The sequence below is a fragment of the Microtus oregoni genome, unplaced genomic scaffold, assembly GCF_018167655.1.
Source record: "Microtus oregoni isolate MIOR12 unplaced genomic scaffold, Mior012 000001F_ref0000356, whole genome shotgun sequence".
Lineage (NCBI taxonomy): Eukaryota > Metazoa > Chordata > Mammalia > Rodentia > Cricetidae > Microtus > Microtus oregoni.
The window spans coordinates 41,235,217-41,241,106 of NW_024543060.1; the positions used below are offsets into that span (position 1 = coordinate 41,235,217).

General features: G+C 34.9%; 1 non-coding gene across 1 annotated transcript; it reads right to left on the minus strand.

Annotated features, from left to right (window-relative positions):
• Positions 1–5,000: 5,000 nt before the first annotated feature.
• Positions 5,001–5,082, minus strand: Trnal-cag. The gene has a single exon. It is a non-coding gene; the product is annotated as a tRNA-Leu (tRNA).
• Positions 5,083–5,890: the final 808 nt, after the last annotated feature.

Genomic DNA, 5,890 nt, shown 5'->3' on the forward strand with positions numbered 1-5,890 from the left:
ATGTTGTACATGCTTTCTGGAAGGGTATGCCTAGATGTATGTCGTTCCCAAGGTGCTTGTTTAGATAATTCCGTTTTAATTGGGTGTTATTAGATACATTTTAATTCCTAACATGTATCAATTCAGTGTCAGATGAATAGTTCTGAAATCATCCTTTCCATTCTTCAACGTGTACTGTCACAGTTAATCGTTTTCTTTGCAGAAGATTCTTACTGATTGCAATCCCATCTATTCTTTCATTTTTGTTCCATACACTTTTCAGACTTATTTTCTATCTATAACTGTGTCTACAATTTTTGTAGTTTCTTCTACTACTTTATGATTTTGAGTTTTTAACTAATTGATAATTTAAACGGTGTGTTTTGAATATATTCCAAGTTTTTCCTTGATTCCTTCCATATTTAGCCCCTTCCCCACAGACCCATCTTTGTGTCTTTATTTCTAAATTCATTGGATCATATACTCTTCGATAAAGACTGGGTCAAGTTATGTATATAGTGAAAAATGTGGTGGAGCTTTACTCTTTTACCTTTGCATAAACAGTTTTTTAAGCACCATTTTCTGAAGCAACTAACACTTTTCCTATGTGTTTTATTATATTATCATTTTTATAAACCAAATATTAACATGAAGAAACTAAAAATACCTAAACTATAAATACAATTCATATCATAAGCAAATACAATTATTTATTAGTAATAATGCATAATTATATTAGGAAGTAATACATAATCTCCCAAAGTCTATGTATTGGAAATTTAATCCCTAATGAAATTACGTTGAGAAATAACATTTAATAAGAGTGAGTTACTATCCAAAACAAACCCTCTCCCACTTAGTCCTTTACTGCTTCCCTGTCACTTTTCACTATGGCACAATACAATAGTAATCTTACAATGCTTTTGACATGCTAACTTCTATAAAATGACTAATATAAAATATAAACCATTACATGTAAAGAATTTGGTCTGTGACATTCCAGACCTCTGAACTGTAGTAAGACATTAGGAACAAGGAATATTTTCAAATGTATGAGGCAATGAGCCATTCAGAATACCATTAACCCAGATGCAACTATTATAAAATTCAGTAATTAAAACATATATTGTTAACTTGCATTTATTAGAATTTTTCTTTTTCTTTAATGATGCTGTTTTAATTCAGGAAGTACTAATAATTCTTATTTTAAAATTATTTTAAATTTCATCAGCAACACTTGTTAAAAATATTTGAATAGAAATATTTTCACAATATTAAAGTATTTGAAAAGCCTAAACAAAAACAAACTAAATTTCTGCAAGTAATGTGTGAAGTGGTAGGAGCTATTTGTTATTAATATACACTAATACTATTTTAATTTCACAATTTTAGGACCAAACCTATACAATTGCGTGGAGGCCCAAGTCTACCATGTCTGAAGGTCAAAGAGTTTCAGCTTACTCAAAGTTGTTAACAAGTATAGCTACACAACTTGACCTAGGTTGTGGTTACTTGGTATTTTGAACATTAATATGGCCCATAGAGGTATATCCTCTCCCCCTGACCAATGGTCAGAGAACTCAGGCATATGACTGCTCCTTCTTTTGAATTAAGTGGTTTGAACTGGGGAGTGGCTACCTTCAGAATACTTACACTAGGTTGGGTTCACTGCCTAAGCAACAGAATGCTTTTCTCAGAAATTAATGACATGATATCTCAAAGTATTAAAGCATGTTACTGTTCTAGTTGTCCTTTGTATCATGTTAAAGCCGTTATTTGCCTTCTTCCCCTGCCCCAGTTATATTAGGATATAAAAATATATGGTGAATTAAATGCAGCTGATCTTAGTTTTCAGAGGAACTCCCTGCTGATACTATTCTATATTTTTGTTGTATTATTTTCACTTGCATCTTCATTCTCTTTACTTATTTTTCTAACATCCATGCCCCTACCCTGGTAAGTGGTATAGTTGTTTAAGCTGGTCTCTGACACAAGTGTCTTTAATGTAACTTTTATGTCAATGCTACCAAATAGCTAAAAATGTGACTTAGAGTAAGAGAACTCATAATCATTCCTGCTTACAAGTGGAATACATCTTGAACCTTCATCAAGAAGTAAGCAAGTAGCATCTATAACACTTCTCACTGGGTGGAAGGAGAGAATGCAAGGCAAGACAGCTGGAACTGGTACCATTTGGTGTGTGTTGTGGAAACCTAGTGCAGTGAAAACTTCCTATAATTTAAGAAGGTGATTCTAATGATGATTCCTAGTAATGGTGGATGCAGAGTCTCAACTGCCCATCTCTTGGTACCAGGATAGACTTTAGTGATGGGAATGGGATGCATTCAGTTGAGTTATCTAAGATGGTCCCACAGAAAGTCTCCTAAAACCTATGCTTTTGCTCATCCAAAAGGTTGTTCTTTACAATCAGGCAGCAGGGTGGGGTCCATTGATAAGGAAAGCATCCACAGAACTCATTAAATATGGAGAAATTAGACTGGTGCCTACATGCAACCCTGATTCCAAAGTTCTAGTCTGTTTGATACTGGGAAACACTCTCCACACTATTGACCTGCTTGGGTGATCAAAGAACTAGACAATAGGTAATCCAGAGATCTAGAGTAAAACCAATTATTACCAGTTTTTAAAAAAAAATCAATAAAATTATTCATAAAGATATTCCACCCTACTTATAGTTTGGTGACTTAGCCAATTATAATCAGAGAGACTTCTTGCTGCACTAGATGGAAGCAGAAACAGAGATTCAAAGCCAGGCATTATTCAGACACATTTTAAATGGGAGTCTCCCTCAAATCCCTCCCTTCAGAGTTTAGATGATCATGTGGAAAAGGAAGCAGAAAGAGTGGAAGGGCTTTTCTTACATGCAGAGGGGATGGAGGACACCAAAATAGAAGGCCTTCTGCATTAACTAAACAAGGCACAGATGGGCTCACAGAGTTAGAAGCAGCAAGCATGGGGCTACATTGGTTAGCACCAGGTTCTCTGCATATGTCATAGACATTAGCTTGATATTATTTTAGGACTCCTGACTATGAGAATAAATTGGCCCCTGACTCTGTCATTTGCTATTGGGACTCTTTTCTTCTGCTAGGTTGTTGTGTCCAACTTAGATATGATAGTTTTTGCTTCATCTTCTTTTATTTTGTATTTTATTTTGTCCTGTTTGGTTGCTATCACTTAGAAGTCTGTTCTTTTGTAATGAGAGACAGAAACGGAGTATATATGGAGAGGAGGGAAGAGGAGGATGAACTGGGAGAAATAGAGGAAAGGGAAATTAATCAGGGTATATTGCATAAAAATAATGTATTTTAAATAAACAATGTCTCGTTAGCTCAATATTTCAAACATGAGCTGAACAAGGACACCAACAGATATGACAGAAATGAGGGGAAAAATACCATGAGGCCTTAACCCTACACAGAGAATTGTAGACCTCTGAGGAAAGATGGATGCAAAAATGGTGATCTTTCTCAGTGAATGCACAACTCGTTTTCCAGTGCCAAATGGTCAACCATGAAAACATACTTACAAGTAACATTAAATATTGAACTTCTTAGGTAAAGAAATATATGTGTGTCCTTCAAGTCCCTCCTGTTTTACCTAGCATTTATTTTATTATTGTCCCTCCTCACTCTTAAATTAATAGCCATTTTTTTTTCTGGCAATCTTACCAAAAGCAATCTCCAGATTCAATGCGATGCACATCAAAATCCCAGCAAAAATTATGACAGAGCTTGAAAGAACAGTACTCAATTTTATATGAAAAAGCATAAAACAGGGTAGACAAAACAATCCTATACAATAAAAAAACTTCTGGAGGAATCACAATCCCTGCCTGCAGACTCTACTACAGAGCTACAGTACTAAAAACAGCATGATATTTTCATAAAAACAGACAGGAGGACTATAGAACTGAATCGAAGATATTAATTCACACACCTGTGAACCCCTGATTTTTGACAGAGAAGCAAAAATATGGAATGGAAAAAGGAAAGCATATTCAACAAATGTTGCTGGCATAACTGAATATTAATAGAATATTAAGAATATTAAGAATAAAAATAGATCCATATCTATCACCATGCACAAAACTCAAGTCCAAATGGATCAAAGACCTGAACATAAAGCCAACCACACTGAATCTCATAGAAAAGAAAGTGGAATGTACATTTGAATTCATTGGCACAGGAGACTACTTCTTAAATATAACCCCAGTAGCAAAGACACTGAGAAAAAAAGTTAATAAATGGGACTTCCTGAAATTGAAAAGCTTCTGTAAAGCAAAGGACATGGTCAACAAGACAAAATGGCAGCCTATAGAATGGGCAAAGATCTTCACAAACCCCACATCAGACAGAAGGCTGATCTCCAAAATATACAACAAACTCAAGAAATTAGTAATCAAAAGAACAAATAATCCAATAAAAATGGGTTACAGAGAACTCTCAACAGAGGAATATGAAAAGGCTGAAGACACTTAAGGAAATGCTCAACATTCTTAGCTAGGAGAGAAATGCAAATTAAAACAACTGAGATTCCATTTTATACATGTAAGTCCTCTTAGAACTTTAATCCCTATATCAAGTATATATGGAGAGAGTGTATAAACTTGTGTTTTTCCTGATTTAAGTGAGATTGTTTTGATTTTCCTCTTCATTTAACTTGTATGTTAAATATTTATTTTCGTAAATTGCCTTCACTATGTTTAGGTATTTCTCTTATATCCCTAATCTCTACAAGACTTTTGCAAAAAATGATTGATGGTTTTTATCAAAGGCTTTTCAGCATCTAGTGAGATGATGATGTCATTACTTTCTTTCAGTTTGCATGTATGTTAGATTATATTGACTATATTTTTTTGTTTTCTGTTTGTTTTCTGCGACAGGGTTTCTCTGTGGTTTTGGAGTCTGTCCTGGAACTAGCTCTTGTAGACCAGGCTGGTCTTGAACTCACAGAGATCTGCCTGCCTCTGCCTCCCAAGTGCTGGGTAAATGAACACTTTTCAGGAGTGGGATTCGAACCCACGCCTCCAGGGAGACTGCAACCTGAACGCAGCACCTTAGACCGCTCGGCCATCCTGACTTGTTGACTATTTTTCATATGTTTAATTATCCCTGCATCTCTGGGATTAAACCTATTTGATTATGGCAGATGATCATTTTTATGTGTTCTTATATTCAGTTTGCTAGTATTTTATTGAGTATTTCTACATATATATTTTCTTAAGACTATTGATCAGTAATTCTCTTTTTTGTTTAATCTTTGTATGAATTGAATGTTGGGTAACTGTGGCCTCATGAAGTGAGTTTGGCAAAGTCCTTCTGTTTCAATTTTGTGGAACAATTTGTGGAGTATTGGCATTAGCTACTCTTTGAAAGTCTGGTAAAATTCTGTGCTAAGACTGTCTGTCTGGCTCTGGGCTTTTCGTTTTCTTTTGAGACTTTAATGACTGCTTCTATTTTCTAGGGGTTGAAGCTCTACTTAACGTACTTATTTGAAATTTATTTGGAAAATGGCATATATAGAGAACTTTTTGGTTATGTAAATTCCAAGTGAGATTTTTGTTTGATTGTTCTTAATCCTATCTTGAATGAGATATATTGCTTCTCTGCTATCTTTCTCTGGGTTTTTCTTCAATATAAAAGACTTTCTATTTACTTTTCAAGGCAGGGCTCTCTACTGTCTCTGTCTGCTTTTATTCAACATAATTCTCAATGTCTCATCTAGAAAATAGATAAGGCAACATGGGGGATATGAATATGATAAGGAGGAGTTAAATTGTCCCCGTTAGCAGATGATAGGATACTATGCATAGGTGGCTCAAACGCTTCACTGGAAAACCCCTAGAACACACCAGCACTTTCGGCAAAGTATCTGGATATAAACTGGT